Source organism: Strix uralensis, chromosome 5 (genome assembly GCF_047716275.1).
Source record: "Strix uralensis isolate ZFMK-TIS-50842 chromosome 5, bStrUra1, whole genome shotgun sequence".
NCBI lineage: Eukaryota > Metazoa > Chordata > Aves > Strigiformes > Strigidae > Strix > Strix uralensis.
In genome coordinates, this window is record NC_133976.1 from 750753 (window position 1) to 771097 (window position 20345).

General features: G+C 44.0%; 1 protein-coding gene across 7 annotated transcripts in view; it reads right to left on the bottom strand.

The window, feature by feature from the left end:
* PPP6R2 (protein phosphatase 6 regulatory subunit 2) overlaps positions 1–20345 on the bottom strand; it is a 125644-nt gene that overhangs the window by 88520 nt on the left and 16779 nt on the right. For 5 of the 7 annotated variants that reach the window (XM_074869578.1, XM_074869582.1, XM_074869580.1 and 2 more), the window contains one exon: positions 1362–1494. The exons of the other annotated variants lie outside the window; for them this stretch is intronic. The gene's annotated coding sequence lies outside the window, so the exon portion shown is untranslated. The remainder of the gene's footprint in view (positions 1–1361; positions 1495–20345) is intronic. 7 annotated transcript variants of the gene reach the window in all.

Here is a 20345-nt window from a genome sequence, read left to right on the forward strand (position 1 = left end):
CTCACAAAGTTATCAAGCAGCCAACAGGCAGGATGAAGCACTAATTACGTTCGGCATGGGTCGAAGAAACCTTCTGGAACTTCCTGCCATTGATGGTTATGGAGTCCAGAAGCTCAACCAAGCTCACACACTCAGCTGGTTACACCAGGTCATGAAAAAGAGGTTTATAAAGGACCCTCAAATGTTTTACAGCCACTGCTGATCCAGAAAAATCACTAAGCTGGGGGACTGTCATAAAGCTGGAATGCCTACCCCACATTTACACTGTTCTAAACTTCCCCCAAGTACACTGCAGGTATCAGAGGGTGCTGAGCCAGCCGGACCTCAAGGGTGGCTGTAATTTATCAGAAGCAGCTACACTTTTATTTCCAACTACTGTTTTTTATTTCTCTGTATCTCACTGGCATAGATGACTACGAATGTGTGGGTACCATCCACGTGCTCTAGATCCTAGATGGCTTCCAGAATAATCTTCACCAGTTCCAAGCCACCAGGTCTGACATGCAACATCCCTATAATCCACCCCATCAGAGGAGCATCTTTATTTACAGCTTACCTAAAATCTGTGCATTTTTGCAACAAAACTTAGGGTCTCCTCCTTCTTCTAGGAGCCGTAAGAATGCCTTTAATTCATAACCTATTCCCCCTGGGAAACCTTTCTTTACGTGAAATCTCCTGCCTTTGTAGCATTAAGAAAGCTTTTCCTAACGGAACTACCGCAGGAAGATGACCAAGTGGGGCAGCTCCACCGCCGGCACCGGGGAGGATCACAGTGCTCCCCTGGGCAGCCTGTCCACCTCCAAACAATCCTAAAGCAGTGAATCCCCACCATAATTATGTGCTGCAGGACAGGGTAGTTCCTCTTGTTTGCTTTCAACTGCCCACTTGATAACTTTGTTGGATGCTTCCAACTTCTCACTTTGCGCAAACCAGTGAGTAATTGCTGCCCATTCACTTTCACTGCCCCAATGTGTCATTTCCACTGTGCTACTTCTTGGAACAGCCACCAGAAAGAAAAAAAAGAAGTTCCATCTTCTTCCCACCACTTATGTACATTAAATTAGAGCTCAAGTTTTGAGAAGCACTTACCAGCTAAACCTGGTTTTAGGGAGTAAGCTGACCAATGTACCGTCACTAGACTGCAGACTCAACAACGCAGAGGAGCTAAGCTCCTGGGGTGCACGTACCCAGCTCTGAATCGCATCAGGGGACCATCCCAGTGACACTACAGCTCCCTCTCAAATGACTCCAGGCATTAAGTACCAAGAACAGTCTCACTAGCAACCACCAGAACATGGACTACAGCATTATAAAGCCCGCTGTCATTACTGAGCTTAAAAAGGAAAGGTAGATGTGCATACCTTCAGTAGAAGTTATTTCAAACGTGAAATCTTCTCCACGGACAGAGAAACATTTGGGTTACAGTTCCTGGAATATACCCAGCTTCAGAAAATTATTTTCATCCAGTGTGAATTTTTTCTCAAGCTTCCTATCCTGGAAAATATTTTTAAAAGTTACTATTAACCAGAGGTAACTGAGGGCCAAAGACTTTTTTTTTTTCCCCCCAAACAAACTTCCACATAACCTTTCAGCCCCAAGGAAAATTTCAGCAAGACTGCAGGTGAGTGACACTCTTTGCAAAGCCATCACCACCACCCTGTCAGACATCCTCCTCCCAGCTACCCCCCCCTAGCACCGGGCAAACATGTCCCTTCACACCGAGCTGTGACAGCGCAGGGGTTAACATCCCTTCTCCGACTCAGCTGCGAGACTTGTACCTCATTCAAGAACACATATTTGTTTTCTTGACATCACTTCAAAAGAAAGTTATAGGTTGTCAAGGAAACCTAGGGGTCATTTTCACTTGTTCCAAGAATAATTGCAGCAACAATACACGAATTTCACATTCGGTCTGGGGCCCCCATCACCTTAAGGAGGCTGCAAGGCTCCAAGAGGAGAGCTGGCAGTTTCAGAAGGTGATTCACAGAAGGGAAACAGGCAAGAGAACTAAGCTTGGCTTAGCCTCCTCCACAACTGGAAGAGCTGGGTTTTAACCAAACCTCTCTCTGAATCCAGGTGTTCCCTTCGTACTGTGGGGTTACGACCAACAGAAAGTAACAGCAGCCGGTCCCTACACTGAATGATAATGTTCCCACACTACTCCAATAAAAAGAGTATACTCACATTATTATAATTATTTTATTACACATATTATTATAATTACTCCATGTCCCTGAACAGCCTTGCAAACCTCAATGTCAGGACGCAGAGAAGGCATGATAGCGTAACACAAACTGCACCAGCAGAAAGAACAGTGTATATTCTCATCTTATCATCAGTAATTACTTAATTGGAGGTACAATATTCACCCAAAACTGAAGTCATCAATTCAAACGGACAGTGTTCACGGTTTTATTGTGCATATTTAAGGTCTGTGAATGGGATGCTTTCTTCTTTCCCAGCATTTGTCCTACAAAGTCTTTTAAACATTATACATGATAAACTGAACATAACACAGTGCAGCATAGATTTAAAATCATAACCTGAGGCCCAACAATTAAAGTGCTGCTCTGAAAACAGACTGAATTGTTTTCCAAAGAAATCACCGTACCCTTCAGAAGTATTCAGAATACAGCAGGAATACTCTGACAGAGCTTGAGAAAAAGCTATGCTTTTTGATTCTACATATCCCCTTAAAAGTCAAACTCCATTTTGGTAATTAATTTGTAGTTGTGGATATTTGCTGTATTTCTGCTTAAAAGCAAAGGGTGAGAAGAAAAGCTCTGAATAATGACTTTAAGTTTGGTAGAGTGTAAGTATTACTTAGAAACTACTTTATTACAGAAACTCAAAACTTCTGCACCATTGTGACACTTCTGTTTGCTGTACTTGGGGTCGAGATAAACAACGCTGCGCTCCACGGCTCCACAAGATACGTAGTATTACTTGAGGCCCAATTCTGTTAAGCTTGTGCTTAAATCCCAGCACAAGGAGCAGTCCTGGGGGATGTACTGAGCCCGAAAGCCAGGCACACGGTTACAAGTTGACATAACCTACGTGAAGGTGGTCGGCAGCACAGCAAACCGACCCCGCGTAGAGTATCCCGCGCTCCCTCAACGCTTTCTTTAACACTGAATCCATACAGAGAGACCCAGGAAGAGCAGAAACCCACCTTGTTCCTACCATTCACAACACCGTATCTTACGGACATGACCAAGCCGTACCTCAGCAAAAAGGCCTTCCCAGATTACAGAAGGATGGAAGTGAGCCTACGTGACATTGTCCTTTTAACTTGAAACATTTTGAGTATGAATTTAATCTCTAACATTTCAAGTGACTGACATCAGCCTCACAGATCTGTCACCATGGGTTTTTATGCTATAATCATCTCAATTTTTCTTCAATTATTTTTTAATTGAAATAGTTAATATATTTCCGGGTAAGAGTGGCAGGACAACAGGATCTGCTGCATTTCAACACAGTCGAAACAGATTTGGATAACATGGTTAACTACTTTCTTACATTCTGAACACACACTGCTGAGATTTCCACCTTAGTCTCTTCTGACACATGCTTTGTTTTATCTGACTGATTTGAAACAAAGCACAATAAAGTAGTTAAAGGAAATAAGAGTTTATATTTTTTACCTTCTCTCCTAGCGATTTTAAAGTTTTTGCTAAACTTGCTGCATGTTAACCAGCTACATACACAGACACGCTCAGAACTTTAGCACAGTACATTCATACAAAAGTTCAGTTTTGAAGTCAAACCATGGACAGGTTTCTATGTTGTTGGAAAAAAAAAAGTGTCTTATTTCTAACAGGAGAAATCATCCACCTCAAAATCACCTGCAGTGATTTCCTGAAATAGGTAGGGTAGAAAGAATAAACCCAGTAAACCAAACATACTCCCTGCACTCACAGATTTTAGAGGAAATTTAATCTAACTTGGGCTATGGAGTTTAAAATACACTCCAAGCAGAGCATGCCACGATTCCCCACAGGGCAGACACAGTAGCAGCCAGGTGAATGGACAGCCATTAGCAAATTCTTTTTAAAAGGCTCCTGTGTGGAGACAGCAGCACTCCTAGGTTCCACAATGAGATAATTAGGTGTGTGTGGCTTCAGAAAAGCAGACTCACCACAGTGGTACTGGTGTCACAGGAGCTCTCAGCTTTGGGGAAACACCCAAACACGGGGTAGTGCCACTGTAATCCAACAGTGATGGATTGATACAGCTTTTCCATCGGGGAGATGGAAAGTTGCGCCAGGGCAGGGTCAGACTGGCTCTTCGGAAGGATTTCTTTGCAGAAGGGGTTGTTGGGCGTTGGAATGGGCTGCCCAGGGCAGAGGGGGAGTCCCCATCCCTGGAGGGGTTGAAGAGTCGGGTTGACCCAGCGCTGAGGGATCTGGTGGAGTTGGGAACGGTCAGGGTGAGGTTCATGGTTGGGCTGGAGGAGCTTCAAGGGCTTTTCCAACCGAGATTGTGATTCTGTGAGATACAACTTTGAAGTAGGTTAAATTTGAGCTGGCTACCTTCCTCATTCCAGCAGCACATCTCTGATTCAGTGGCAATCAAATGTTTGTAGGTGCTGCTGTGCTGGACCTGCTCCTATTCTTCAGAGCACCAGCCCTCGCACCCCAGATAAGCTCGCTGTGACAGCCCTCACTGGTAAGGCAACGTGCTTCAAAACAAGCGATAGGAAACTGATTCTTGTGAACAACAATCAACAGAATTCACTGCCATGCCATAAAAGTTAAGAGTTTTGTAAAATTCTACAGACCTCTGGATTAAATGGACAAGGAAGCTTTGGAGAGCTCAAAGATGCAGATGGAAACACTGAAAGAAGAAACCCAAATCCTCACGATGTACAGAACAAGCCAGCGGCTCAGCAGCTGCCTGGGGGGAGAGGGTTCAGGGTGGGGTCTGGGCTTAGGAGAAGTTGTTTCGTTCTTTTAAAGCAGCTTTGCATTTGCACATTCCCACCTCCCCGATGAACTCAGCATTTCAGGCCACCCTGTGGTGCCACTGCTCTGTCAACATTACCTGTCTTGTAACCACACATCCCTGAAAAAACAGAATACTCCGTTACGCAAGCAACTGGTGAAGTTGTTATACAAAGAATGAGAAGCTGATAGATCTACTGTTCAGCATTACTTAATGATTTCCAGCTTCAAAGTAGTCACACGCCAGCCAAACCTTTCAAACAGCCCTTAGAACCAACAAAGCAGAAAAAAATTGAACCACTTTCACTTTATGAAAGAAGGTTGGCAAAACGCCCACGTAACTTGCCCAAAGTTTAGTGTGAGCAAAATCTAAAGGAATTCGAAAGACTGCCGATTTACAGCTCCTTTCATTAGACAGCATTTGTTTCCAAATATCCAAAATAACTAAAAATAGCTACGTGTCTCTATGTGAAAGACATGCTTCCAAAGAGGTTAACAAATTAAAATATCAATCAGGAGTGAAAGTCCAGTTTGTATATAGTTTAGTTCAAGTCACTATGAAACTAAAGTGTGTTGCAGCTTTCCTACATTCCATCTCCAAACAGCCTGGGAGCAGAGCTTATCTTCCCTACCCCTGCTTCTCCTTGCAGCCCTTAAGACAGCAAAGCTTTGAGATATATTCCACAGCCTTTTTATGGAATCCACTCAGATAACTAAAAAAAGCTCATTAACAAGCAGCCTAAAATCCACTATATAAACCTCTACAATGCCTCTGAAAGAGCATTTTCACTTTAGCAAGTCATGAAAAAATGTTAAAAATATCCCAGCTTCTCAACTACCTCCTGAGCCCTCTTCAGGAAATTTCCACCTGAAAAAAAGACCTGCTGAAGGATCTGCACAAGCTATTATATATGCCCTCCTATTCCTTTGGGTGGCATATGCGAAGATAACACACGTATTAATGGAAAACCAGGGACAGGACAGGCACTGTACAGCCGTAGCTCAGCCCCTGTGCTGGGAGCTGGCCTGGGCAGTTCTAGCCCAGCACCCCCAGCCGTGCCCGTCTCCCCCAGGCTCCCGAGGGCTGCCAGAGCGCACAGGAACAGCCCCGGCCTGGGGCTCAGGCTCCCCGACATCTCTGCTGGAGAAGGGCGGCTCAGAGCCAGTCCCGTGAGCTGCAGAAGTCGGCCTGGATCCAACCGAGCCAGCAGCACAGGCGCCACAAGGGCTTGGATGCTTCTTGCAGTGCTCCTCTGCTCAAAAGCAGCAAGACATTAAGAAGAGAGCCCATGGAAGGAGAGCAGACAGCTCTCCTCCGGCTCCTGCTCCGGTACCCGCTACATGGGGGAAGGAGGGAGAAGCGATCAAACCACGCCGAGGCCCCCCAGTGCCAGCACCGTTCCCATGGAGTACTGCTAATGGAGGATTGTTTAGCCAGAAAATATTGAGGGGAATTAGATAAAAATAATCAAAAGGTGTATTTAACTCTTAAAAAGACAATGTGAAAGCAAAAGAGCATCTCTGGCTAGCTATTCCGGTGGCTTGGGCACAGCAAGAGAGAAACAAGGCTCGCCTTCCCCAGATGTACCAGCGGCACCTCACAGTACCCAGGAGCAGGATGTAAGTGTATGAAAAAAGGACGTGCATGTTTTGATACTACTATATAAAAAGCAGCTATTTTAAAAGAAATTTAAAGTCTTCCCACTGCCTTAGTTACTTTCATATGGTTGATCAGAAATATCAAGCAAGATGAACTAAATTTAACCTTTTATATAAGCAATAATGTCCCTCAAGACTTTACTAATAAAGTCAGAATTTTAGTTATCCAAACTAAGAAAAAAAAGCATTTCTACAGGGTTTCTCCACTGCAATTAAAAAGCTAAACAAAGGAACAGGTATCTTACATAAAACCAGTAACAGCCACAAACAATTCTCTAGTCAATTTTTCCCCACTTGCATATTTTGGAATTCCTTCAGCCACTTCCCACCTACTTTAAAGAGCGGTCACCAAAAAAATTATCAGAATCTGAAGGAAAAACAAGGCCCTATAAAGCAGTCATCCTTTCCATCTTTTCCCCTCTGGTGCAACAAGTGAGAAGCGCAAGAACTGTTTAAGACAGCCAGGAGGCTTTACGCATTCAAGAGATTTTATACTACCAACACCTGCATCAAGTTTCTGAAGTTGGGCTTTTCTGAGATCATCAACTCTTTCCTAACCCTACTTCTCTCAAGATGAGGCCACAGGAATTCAGGGATAAAAGGGTGTAATAGCTGTAAAACTGTCAAGGAGAACAACAAAAAAGCTTATTGATTATTTCCAAAAGATGGGTGAAAAATCAGGATACTTTTTATGTCTTCCAAAAACCTGTCAAGAGTTCACCCTCCACAAAAGACAATAATTTGTCCTCAGCTCTTCAGAGGTTGCTGCCAGCTCTACCACCCGCGTTGCTCCACAGGCACCAAGACAGAGGGACAAAGCTGCGGCCTCACATCTAGCACTGATATCTAATTTGGAAATTAATTCATAGGCACTAAGGAAAAGACCCCCGGCAGCATTCTGCTGAGCACGGGCACCACACTAATCTTCAGAACTGCAAAGTCAAGACAAACATCAGATGACCAAGATTTTTACTTCAGATATTCTAGACTAATCTGAGTCCACAAAATTCTGCGTCCTGCTACTACCTACATGCAGCCCCGACATCACTTAAGACAATGTTTGGTCTTTTCCACTTCCTCTTTTCCCAAAATAAGAATAAATAAAAAAACATCCACTACCTCTTCTGAGACTCAACTGTAACATGGGAAGTTAAATATTCCAATAGTCACTAATTATAACAGTAAATAATTGAAACATCTTACACAAACGAACCCATGTTACAGTTAACGGAGACTTCCTGCATTTATTAGTATACATTAAACTTTATGCTATTTTTTCAGAAACTATGCTGTAAACAAAGTTACAGGGAATCCTCCTCCAACTTTCATTGCGACTTCACGTCATTTTCAGAAGAGAACTTGGCTTCCTGCGCATTTTCAGAGCACTTGAAATTTTATAGAATTTGCTGAAATTTAAAAAAAATGCCAACACCCAAGAAAAAAAATTTAATTGTGGACAAAACCAAACTGATCTACCAGCCTTTTAAAATGATGTATGTTTTGAAAGAAAGGTTCATGTCTCACTAAAGACTAAATGCTGTCTTCGCTGAGGTCAAAATCAATGGCAGTTTTGGAAAGAGATGAAACAAGGCCAGTTGCATCTTCTTGCATTTCCACAGGCTGCAAACGTACAGCGTAAGATCCAAGGGGCCTTATCTTCCCATTGCTCTCAAACAATATTGAAGACTACCTGGTGTCTCATGCAAAGATCTGGTTTGGTTTTAATACTTCCCACAGAGAACAAAAGAGTAATCTCAGATTTTATCAACCCCTCAGGATAATCTTCAGTATCGACGGTATTTCTGCAGCAACTGTACTGTCCAGAGTCCAGCCTCAGCCATTTTACCATAGTCCTTCAGTTACCTAAAGGGTATGAAGCACCGTTTAAAGAGTCAACAACTAGTTTAATCTTAGATTAACATTTTAATATTATTGTACTTTTCTGGTAACAACAGGACAATTCCTTTAAATAATTAGTAGGGGTATATAACCTCTCATTTCAAGAGACTATAGAATATTTGCCTTTTTCCGCTCTCCCTGGAATTCATTTTCTATCCCAACTGTAAGAGCAGACAGCCTGCTCCTCTCTACCCGACTGCTGATGTCTGTTCCCAGCCTCTGCTTTTCTCTGACTTCACACACACACTCTTCACAGCAAATACCAGTTTAAAACGCATCCTTTATAAATTCAGGTTCAGAGCGACTGCAAATTTATTTTCCTCTCCATCTGGACATTTGCAAAATGATATGCAAATCATGCGATACATGAAATGATACTGGTAATTATAGAAGTAACCGAGACTGGTTACTATTTTAAACTTTTGGCCAAGCACTGTAAATGTCTTGCACAGAAGCTGACCCATCCAGAAAAACAGCACGTTATGGTGACAGAGCTTGCACAAAGTCTTTTCAAAACTGTCAAGTACGATGTAGGATGAACGCGAAGTCATCGTGGTTTTTTGAGTCAGACAATAAAGACCGTAGAAGGTCCCATCCACAAGGTCAGGCATAAGCAGGTAACTAAAGGCAAGCTGAAGATTATCTAGTGCAGTTATTTATGGCAGTAAACTGCCAAAAGGCACCAGAGCTGTGGCAGAGAAGTAAATCAAGGAGAGTGTTTTATTGTCAAACATGCTGGCTGAAAAGAAGCTGGAGCCTACAATAAATCACTTGCAGAGGTATGGAAGGCCCCCAGAAAAATCCTACCCCTTCTAACCTGGCATTAATAACAGAAGTGTCACACTAAAGCCCAGTGATTCACAAGGCAGGGGACAGTGTCATTTCAACCAATTTTTCTTCTACTGCCAATGTCGCATACTGCTCTTTCACACTCCCAAGCTGATACTTTAAGTCAGCTACAATCCATTTTAAGAATCTGTCAAGCCACTCAGTAACTAAACGAGCTGAGGAAAGTTGCCAGTTTAATACATAACACCACGCTGTTACCTCACAAGAATTTACATTTTCAGTATTTTTATCACCAAGATCTTCCCAAGAAATTTGATAATTTGGGTTATCAAGATTTTTTGACTGCACAACTTAAGTTGCCTAAAAAGGGCCCAACTTTCTAGAAGAGTTAATTAAACACCCTCCAAAATTCAGAGCACGCTATAAATGATTTAAGTCATCCATGATGAAGTCTGCAGACACATCTGAAAGTCCTCCTCCTGTGACTACCTGGGAAGAGAGACAGAAAGCCACCATCCTTGAGCCAGTTCCTATCAAAAAAGGCACAAGACGCTCTCGAGTATCACCCTGTTTATCCAAATTCTTGATCTAGAAAACTGTAAGTCTCTATACTATTCTGTTCAGAACAGAAATTGATTTAAACTCAACCAAGAAATAATAGAATGGATGAGCTATAACTGCACTTCTGTAAGAGAATCAAAACCAACGTTTGTTCAACTAGTGCAAAGCTCCAGATGGGAACACGTGTAGTGCTGCTGCTGCAGAAGAGCCTGCCTCCCTCCCCTCCTACCCCCCATCGCTGCTTCTCAGGGACATCGAAGAAAGTTCAGGTAAAATTACAACAAATTACATCCACGGTCAAGTACAGTCACTAGCACTGTGCCAGATACACACACAGCATTGCGGCTGTTAAGGAAAAGCAAGCAGATTCAACTCATTCTACTCAGAATTTAACTTTTTTTAATATACAAAATCCACAGTGAATTAAAAAAACTAACACTTGCTCAAATTCTGCAGTGCTAAAACCCAAGCTTGCTAAACTTTTCAGGTGCACTGTGACAAAACCACCTATGCACAGGCCATGTGGAGGGGATGTGAGGACAGAATGAAAGCTGCCAGCAACTACAAAATTCCTTGGTAGAAAAAAAAAAAAGAATATATCACATAGAGCCCAAGGCTGACAACTTCTATTTCTAGAAGACACATAAATGTATAAAAATACTACCTAAAACTTATCATGCTCCTGACTCAAGGCACAGAAAGAATCGATTTCAATGAAAACATGCAGTTATAAGAAAACATGGCACACCAGGCAGTCTAGAAGTAATTCCGACAAAACCTAGAAACGCTGACGCTTCTGTACATGTCACCATTTTCTTCTCTCCGTACTCCCTCATGCTTCTCCCACACTTCAGGCCTTGCTGCCAGGAGAGGTCAGGGTCTCTTCTACTCAATTTTCACCTTTCCTGTCATTTGCAAAAAGACCCCAGGGTTGTCAGTGGTTTCTACCTATTTGTTCAACAGCACGTGCAATGCCTTATATCTGTCACAGCAAGAGGAAAAGGGCGCATAAGAAATCATTTAATCCTCTATCAGTTATTTGCCCTGACTAAAACCAGTGCTTCTGAATTATGGCTCTACAGGAGCTCAAGACGATCTCTGAATTCACACCGCCACGACTCTCCCCCTTGGCATGCCAGCCTCGGGTGCCAAGCAGGCAGGAAAAACCCAGCAAGGCCGTAAACAGTGCAGGCTGGGGGCTGTCTTGGCCAACTTCATGCCCAGGACCTCACCAAGCCTACACCAGAAAGGCACAAACTGCTATGGAAGTCTAACAGACGCTAAGACTAATGAAACACATGGACACCAAACTGTAGTCACGTCATTTTTCTTTACTCACCGACAGACAATGCGATCCCAACAATCAATTCAGCAGTGAATTCACAGACAGCAACCAAACAACCATGAAGACTGCTCAGCTGCGCTTCCCCAGTCTTAAAAGACTCATGGTTGGACTTAAAAAAAAAAAAAAAAACACAAGGCTTCTGCCTCCTTAAGCCAGACCTTACATCAGATCAGTGCGCTCGCGCCACAGCTACACCCGGGACCTCAGAACATCTTGGCCATTTTCAAGATTCTTCACTCTTCCCCAGCAACGCATTTACAGGGTCCAGCACATGCTCATTTAGCAATCAAACCTGGAACTGAAAGGAGCTGAGCCTCACTGGACACGCCGTGAACAGACGAGCTCTGCCTGGAAATGCTCAAATGGACGGCTGTGAACAGCACTCCTTCAAAAGAAAGTCAAAAACTCCTCCGAGTAAAAAAACACACCACACTGTTTACACCTCTAGAGTATCATCACAGCTCTTGCTTGGTTCTTCTAAGAATTGAACAGAAAGATGCAAGAATGTTTATTTACTTCTATATAAGCACTATAGGATGCCATCTGAACTGATGATCCCATATAAAATACACTATAGTACTGAAAATACAAAAAAAGAATATGTGCAGAAATCACGTTGCAAACAGGAAACAAAAAAATAAAAGAAACAGGCTCTTTCCAGAAATCTTACTTTTAAGGTCTGTCAGCTGTGCACAAGGAAAGGAGCAAGACTGCAAGCAAGGCTCCTGATGTGCACTACCACTTAACATCAACTTAATGATTTTTTTAAAAAGGAGCTTCCCAATTATACTGACGACTATTTGCATACCATTTGCTCTGAAATTCAACTTGCATAACAAGAGCTCCAAGAACATTTCTTTTTGTACTACCAGAGCAACAACTTTGCAGAGTAAATGGAAAAAGTGTCTGGTTCCAAATCCTCCAAGGCAGCTTTGGCAGCCCGCTGCTGACAAGTAGCACACTCCTAGGCGTCGGGTCCCTGGGAAGCTGGGAGGGAAAAAAAAAAAAGAGAAAAAAAAGAAAAAAAAAAAAGGAGCACTGCTAAGTTGTTTGGTACCTATTAAGAGAGTTACTGGCTACCCAGCCAGAAGAAATATGTCTGGCAAGCTCCGACAGTAACATGTTTTGCACCAACAAAAAGGCTACAGATCTCCTGGGCAGTCTTCCACATAAGCCTGACTTGCCAGAAGGAATCGGCAGTAAGTACATTTACCAACTAAAAAGATGCTTGATCTCATTTTTGCTTCATTCTATTCTTTTATTATCATTTAAAAAAGAAAACTTTCTCAATTTAAAATGATCACTGCATAAACAGCGCCCACACACCATGTAACAGCTCCAAAGAAGAGAAATTGTCCGGTGACCAGAAAGTCTCCCTCACTAAAGAAAGTCTATTACCCAAATGGGTATTTCGGGTGAAGGGGGAGAGGATGGGGGGACAGGGATAGCGGGGGAGTTTCCATTTTGTCTGCAACCGAAACTGAGCCAGTACCACGGCTGGCAAGCAGAAGGTAAAGTTTCACTGTGTTCCCCCAGGGTCTCCCGAACACACTAAGTTCGTGCAGAAATTTGACATTTTTCCTCGAGCATTCACAGCCTTCTTTAAGGCTCTTTTCCACTTGCTTCCAGCAGTATTTTAAACCATGTCCTCCTTCTGGAAGCGAGTTCTATTTAGAAATTTTTCTAACATCTCCGAGAATAATTTCAAAGCATCTATGACGGCCTGCGGCAGCGGAGACAGAGCACGCTCCCACACCAGCAGGCCCTGGAGAGCCAGCGCTACCCCACCGCCACGCTCCGCACAGCCTCAGGACGCCCGAGAAAGGTACCGAGCCCAACACTGCAAAACATCCTCCTCCACCTCGCACCACAGGGCTGACACGGAGCCCAAACACCACTACTGCGATCTGTAGGTGCAAAAGCACCCACCACCAACCCAAACGGCACGCCGAGGAGAAGATGCTTCTGGGTGAAGGGTCCGTCCTGCTTATTCCCATTTTCAACATCCTTGTTTTCTTCGCTTGCCCTCTGACAGTCACATCAGGGCACGTTCAGATAGAAAACTCAATTCCCCCTTTTCTGGGAAGAGTATTTCCCACCTGAGGTAGCTTAAAAGAAAATCAGCGAGCGTATGGACGATCACAGAATCAGTCCACTAAGTGTCATCCAAAACTGAAACACATATAAAGTTAATTGGCAAACGACAGTACAGCTAAAGCTAACTCTGCAAAAGCCAGGCAATACAAAGCAAAAATACCATCAACCACACTCTTCCATAGGGACTGCGATCCCTGGAACTGGCACGTACCCACCGGGGATGCACCACAGAACGACTCAGTCCATTTTGAATGGGTGGACATAAGTAAAGAGCAGCTGTGTTGGTTTAAGGGCTGTGACATGTCCCACCGAGCCGGATGTTTTTACCCTGCCGCTTGCCTAACCCTGGGCTGCAACAGCCACACTGCCCAGTCCACAGAGCATCCTCAGCGGGTGCCACAGGAGACACACACACACGCGTCCCGAAGCGCTGCAGCCTCTCATGCCAAGATATAACAACACAAATAAAGTCAACGGGCTGTTCCTGCTGAGGGCTACAGCCCTCAGGGCACACAACAGTCCTCCAGCGCTTGCTGCCCTGTATGGTAGTTTGAGAGACTCCTTAAGCCAGGTAACGCTATGGCAGCTTCATGCAAATCAAGGACAGTTGTGCACAGCATCACTTACAGCTTTTATCTTAATGAGGATGAGCCAGAAGGTTCCTGTAACAGCAACAGCCACAGAAAGGAGGAGAATGGAGGGTATCTCTGGAGACCGTCCAGTCCAACCCGCTGCTCTCCCCAGCAGAGTCAGCTGGAGCTGGCTGCCCAGGACCGCGTCTCCACGGATGGACACTCCACCACCTCTCTGAGCAGCCTCTGCCTCTGTTCAACCACTCCACAGTAAAAACCTTATGCTCAGTTTCCTATATTTCAGTTTGTGCCCACTGCCTCTCCTGTCACCAGGCACAACTGAGGAGAGTCTGGCTCTACCTTCTTTACTCCCCCTGTAAGGGATTTCCACACACTGATGAGACCCCCCCCACCCTGAGACATCTCTTCTCCAGGATGAGCTGCCCCAGGTCCCCTCACATGACAAACGCTCCAACTATTAATCAACTTCATGGCTCTTTGCTGGACTCTCTCCACTACACCCATGTCTCTCTCTCGTCCCTGGGGAGCCTAGCACTGGACCCAGCACTCTGGATGCGACCCCCCCACCAGTGCCAGGCAGAGGGGAAGGATCACCCCCCTTGACCTGCTGGCAACACCCTACACGTGGCAGCCCAGGAGGCTGCAGCCCCCCAAGACCCCAAGGTCATTTGTTGTAGAGCTGCTTTCCAGCTGCCGGGTGCCAGCCTGCACCGGTGTGCGGCGTTACCCCTCCCCAGGAGCAGGGCTTGGCACTTCTCTTGGCTGAACTTCACCAAATGCTACTGGCCCGGCTTCTCCAGCCTGCAGAGATCCCTCTGTATGGCACCTCTCCCAGTTGGGTGGCATATACAGCATCCCAGAAGTGCTTCATTTCATCCTTCCTGAAGGTATGCCGTTATTTGTCAAGGGACAGGTAAGTACAGATCACTCAAAAAGGGAAGAATCAAGCTTTTGAAGATGCAAGTCCTTCACAACTCCAGTTCTGCACTGGAGGTGACCACAACAGTATTATGCATTTAAGAGCAGGAATGAGTCGTTAGTGAATCTGTTCTAAACAACTGAAGAATATACTCCAGGCATTAACAACCTCTTTGAAATAATTCTCTCTCCAGTTCCTACCAGTCACCAGCTGGTGTCTGTGAAGGGATTTTAGCCTAGTCAGCCTGATGGAAGTCTTGGTGATGTTTTAACCCGCTCTGCACAGAGCGTGCATCGGAAGTTAGCATCTTCTGGACGTATTTTAATGCCTCAAGTTCTCTCCTGCTGCTAAGACCTTGCGCACCAACAGCACTCAACTACTTCTTTCCCTCTGCTGTTGCACGCACCGCTTTGGTTTCTTGAGGATTTAACTGCTGTGGCCTGTCAGAAGCCAAGTGCTTGCCAAGCACAGGCTACCTGGGCGCAGCGTTCTGTATTACACCACTTTGGCACCGAAGCATCGACACAGTGCTGCTGCTCTGCACACCCGCACCCCAGGCTGCCATCCCTTCAAGCCCCACTGCATGGCCTGTCCCCAGTACGAGGTTACTGGTTGTTACTGGTTGGCTCTAACTGCCTCTGCAGTTCATCGTGACCCACACGGCCAGTCCCCGCTCCGTGCTGCCCTCACCTTCCAGCCCCACAAGCCCATCGCTGCCAGTAACCCCCCACAGGCGAGGTGGCACAGCACAGCTCAGCCCCGGCCTGGCACCACGCCTTGCTGTGGAACTACACCCACGATACAGGTAATCGTAGCCTGCTGCGAGTCATCTCTTCTTTGGGTTCAGAACACCCAGAACCTACATTTCAGTCTGTCAGGGGAAGAGATTCACAAGCTACTCAATTATTTCTAGAGCTCACTCTCAACCTCTTCAGGACCCTACTTCAGACTTCGGGAATACACTCTCAGTGCTTGTTTCCAAGACTAAACAATGCCAATAAAAAATTTCGTCACTCATCTTACAACACAGCCAAGATTAAATCAAAGGTCTGTATTGATTCCTCTCACATTCACACAAAGCATGAAGAACAGTGAAAAACCCCAACAGAGGAAAGAAAAAGCTTGCTACAAACACTATAGCTCAAGAAGAGAGATTTTTTTCAGATTATTTTGAAATTATACCTGAGAAGTCTGTGGTTCTCCAGACAAACTGACACAATACTGGCGATTTCCTGCCATATCTAATAAGCACTGGAGTTGCTGAAGCCCACCACTACATGGAGAACAAATAAATCCCTTTCAGGCAGTCACGCATCTCCTTCCTACCAGCTATACTTCTCCTTTGAAGTAGCTCTCCATGGAGCCACAAGAAGGCAAAATAAAAAATAGAAAGTTAAAGGCAGGAAATACAGAACGCCTCTTCACCAACATTTTACTTCTTTCTAGCCCACCTAATCTGTAATTTGGAAGGACTCAAGGCTTCATTAATACGCACTGCTCCAAATTCCAATCGGTATCATGTCCGCCCTTGGTAGTCATGCTATCTCTGACAGTAATAGCAAATTCAGCCTTATTACAGAGGAGCCTCTCTTACCTGAAAGAATGTTTTTCTCTTTAGAAACCTCCTCGCAGACACCCTTTGAAAGCCAAGTCTTGGCAGGCTTTACATCAGTCCCTCCCCGAGCATAAAAGTGTCACATCAACCCAACAACAACAAAAATAGATGTTATGGAGCGTTATCTGACGTGCTCCACATGCTTTCACAAGTAATGCTAACATGGGTAGGCATTATTTTAAGTACAGTCTGTTGCAAGCAATAAAGCCCAAAGCATGAGAGTAAAATAGCAAGATACACATCTGTCTTCTGCACGTATACAGAGCCTTAATCTCCCAAGATCAAACATTTAGACAAATCTGTTCCAACCTTAGTGCCACACTGAAACTGTAGCTTAATACTACAATGAAAGATTAAGCACAAAGTCATGAGAAAAACAGAAACCAAGGTTTGGGTTATAGCCTGTGAAATAAGTAACAGCTCACGTAGCAAACCGAAGTAGGCCTTAGGCCTAAGAAGGCAATTTTACAAGCAATAGCTGCAGGAAGTTACGGAACTAAGATGAAATGAGCAGCTGTCCTTAATACAGCAGCCTGAATGAGTCCAAACCAGCCTTCTCCATCCCCAAATTAAGATCATGCAATGAGCCCATCCTTGCTCCAGACAGCTAGCTGTAGGTTTAGTGAAGATCATGTCCCTTGGCTTTATGTATGAAGGGTTCTCTTAATCTGCAAGAGGTGTCACTGAAGTTTCAGGGCACCTTTAGAAGTTGCAGGACACAAATAAAACAACTATTTTATCATCAGAATTTTACATAAATATATTCACGTTCATCACTATTCTCTGTGTTCCCTTCCCTCACTCGTTTGCCCAATTCTTTTTTATAAACCCCGAATAAAAGGCAAAGCAGGACAGACTAGAGTTCTCAGAGGCAACAATGGTTCCAGCAACCGTCCACACAGCCCCAGTTAGCTCATGCATCCCAAGGGACATCCAACTCTTATGACCTCAGCAATTTCTGCCAAGCTCTGATTGCACATGTGCACATCAAAGTCTCAAGAACATAAAACACAGAAATGAATTACAGCCTTTATTCCCTCCTACAACAGCATACAAAATTGTAAAGGTCTCTGTTGTACTCAGCTAGCTTTGTACTTAGCTATTATCTTAGTACTGGGATAACTTAAAACCAGTGAAAACCAGTATCTTATACTGTGTTTCAGTCTCAGTAAAAAAATGGACTTAGTTTATCATTATTTTACTGCTTTGTCTTCCTTCCACCCCCTCCAAGTCTCAAAACCTTCAGAGGTGAGCAGTCAAACAGGAGCTTGTTTTGTACAGGTGAAGGATGCATCCTGGGGGGGAGGCAGGAGAGTACTTTGCCTGGAGGCCACTTTCAGAGCAGGCAGCCATCAAAGCTTTCTCGAATGGCTTGTCAAGGTCTTCTGGAGCGGGAGCAGCTTCCTCTAGCGAGTGCACCCCTGAACCCCAGTGCAGATCTGCTGCTGCCTTCCAAGCTCCAGCTACCCCGGAATGGAACGGACAGGTTATCATCCCGCCAAGCACAGGCAAACCCCTCCTGAACAATGGACGAGTCAAATCTCCCCACTGAAATTTTTCACGCTACATCAACCTGGTATCCCAAGCCCGTGGTACCAATTAAGCAGAAGGCACAAGACACTTTATTAATGGCATCTTCAGGAAAGATTCACCACTACGGAACCCAGCGCTGTATACTCAGCCACAGTTCTGGAGAGGCCCGTGCTGCCCGCACCAGTGCTGAAACCCATCCTGCAGCCAGCAGCACCGGCCGGCTCTTAACTCCGCTCCTCCTTTTGCTCTGGCACCAGCTCTGCAGCTCCTTCTCCCCAGCCCTCTCCTCGCCGTGTGTGGGCACAGCATTCTCCTGCCACGCTGGTCAGGGTTTGCCTTGTGACACTCTCCCCCCGCAAGCATCAGAAAAGAGGGGAAAATCTGTCCCAAAACTGTGGTATACAACCTCAGTGGGCACCTGCATCGCACTACGGTGAATACACGGGGAAGAAGATGGAAACACTGAGCAGAGGATTCTGTTAATCTTCAAGCATTACCATATAACTAAAGATGTTTCAGCTTCCCAAGAGATTGCTTAGCACGAGCTGTTGATTGAAAACACTTAGATATGCTTATAATTCTCAGATAAAATTTATTCTTAACCAAAATAGCATCTCACCAGTTAGCCAAGAGCCTCCTTTTGTTTTCCTCTTCTGAGCTAGCGATCTGAATTTCTTCATTTTTTTTCTTAACATCTAACTGACAAATGAAAGAGACATCTTCGTTTACATTCCTTGGACACGAACAGTAAATCACAAGTACTGCAGGAGGGAGTCTGGTATACCAGCACAGTAAGGGGCTGTGTTGGGTTTTTTCTTTTAATAAAAAACTGCTGCAGGCAAAAAATGATGAAGGCCTGTCTGTTGTACAAATACACACACAAAATTAAGAGCTACTTCTAATTATTCTGTGCTTCTGAAGTTCTCTAATAAAGAGATGATATCAAGAAGTACTTTGTTTTGATGATCAACTTTATCCTCATCTAGTATCTAGTTAAACAGCCTTCTAATTGACGCCCTACCCCATGCTAAGGACAAAATTTGCACAGCTTCTTCATTTAAATGTTACGTTTTTAATTAAATTCAACACACCCAGACACTGAAGAAACTGCAGTGCTTCAAAAAACACAGGAAAAAACTAGCCAGAAAAATACACCAAACGCACTGTGAACATAATTGCACAAAAAAGGTCTTTTTTTTCTAGGTCAGTCAAAAGCATACGGAGCTATGAACTCCACAGCCTTCTAGCTTCCCATCATCTATAAGGACATAATTATCTCAACATTTTTAACCTGTTCTTCACTCAGTCACAAATAATTTAAGAAGATTAATAGTCAAACATTTCCAGTTACTACTCTGTTTACGTAGCTCTCAAGTTGTCTCCCCCATGGAAGCCCCATCAGCAGCATCTGCAAGGGACCCCAGGGGGATTTTTGTGCTTTAAAGATTAACCTTTAAGCATAAGATTTGCAACTTGATTTGAATATTAAAAAGCTAAAAGGAATCATTGTTAAAACAAGCAAAACAAAATCATCGGGGTTTTTTAAGTGTCAATTTACATCTTTTGCAGGACTCCTCAGACACTCCACTCCTCGTTCGCTGGCACTGCTTACATTAATAAACAAGGCTTTGATGCCACTTAAGACTGTTTACTACATGTTGTTTGAGCAACAAATTATTTTTTTTTCCTGGATCACCACAGTTAAACCCTTCAGAAATAATTATTAATAATTAGACTATTATCTCAAAAGTGAGATGCTGGTACTTACTGGAGCACACAAGCAGCGTTTTTCAGAAAACCCAGTTTGTCAAAGTCATTTACCACACTGAGCTGTGGACCCTGGATGCTTTCTTTGTTGCTGCACACAGAGAACAAGGCAACATTACAAAAGAAACATCATTCTGCTCAGACTGTTGGAGAGCGAAGCAGCACCATTTGCAAACTAAGATTTCCTGTTGCGCTTCACAAGAAGATCAAGAGCTGTATGTTTCGGATACACCTATTTTATCAGTACCATGATGTCCTCAAACAAGCAAGAAAAGCAACTGCTTGCATTCCTTTCATGGTCCTTTATACAAGTTCAAAGCTTCAAAACTGCATTTGTGTCTCTAGCTACCTTTTTCGCATGCTGCAGTTTTTACCAGAATATTCTGCCATTGTGCTGTTGTACCAACCAAACTACAAGGAAACGAGGCACAACATTGCTTTGTCAAACTGTAACAAATCAGTGCCTTAAAACAGGCTATTAAACAACATATGCATTTTAATTTTCTTAATCTTTCAGGACATCATATAGACACAGTCCACACAAAGTTTACATAGTTCTACAGCTAAAATAAATATTAAGACATTTCAGAAGAAGAATCTTATATATGACTATGGACCACCA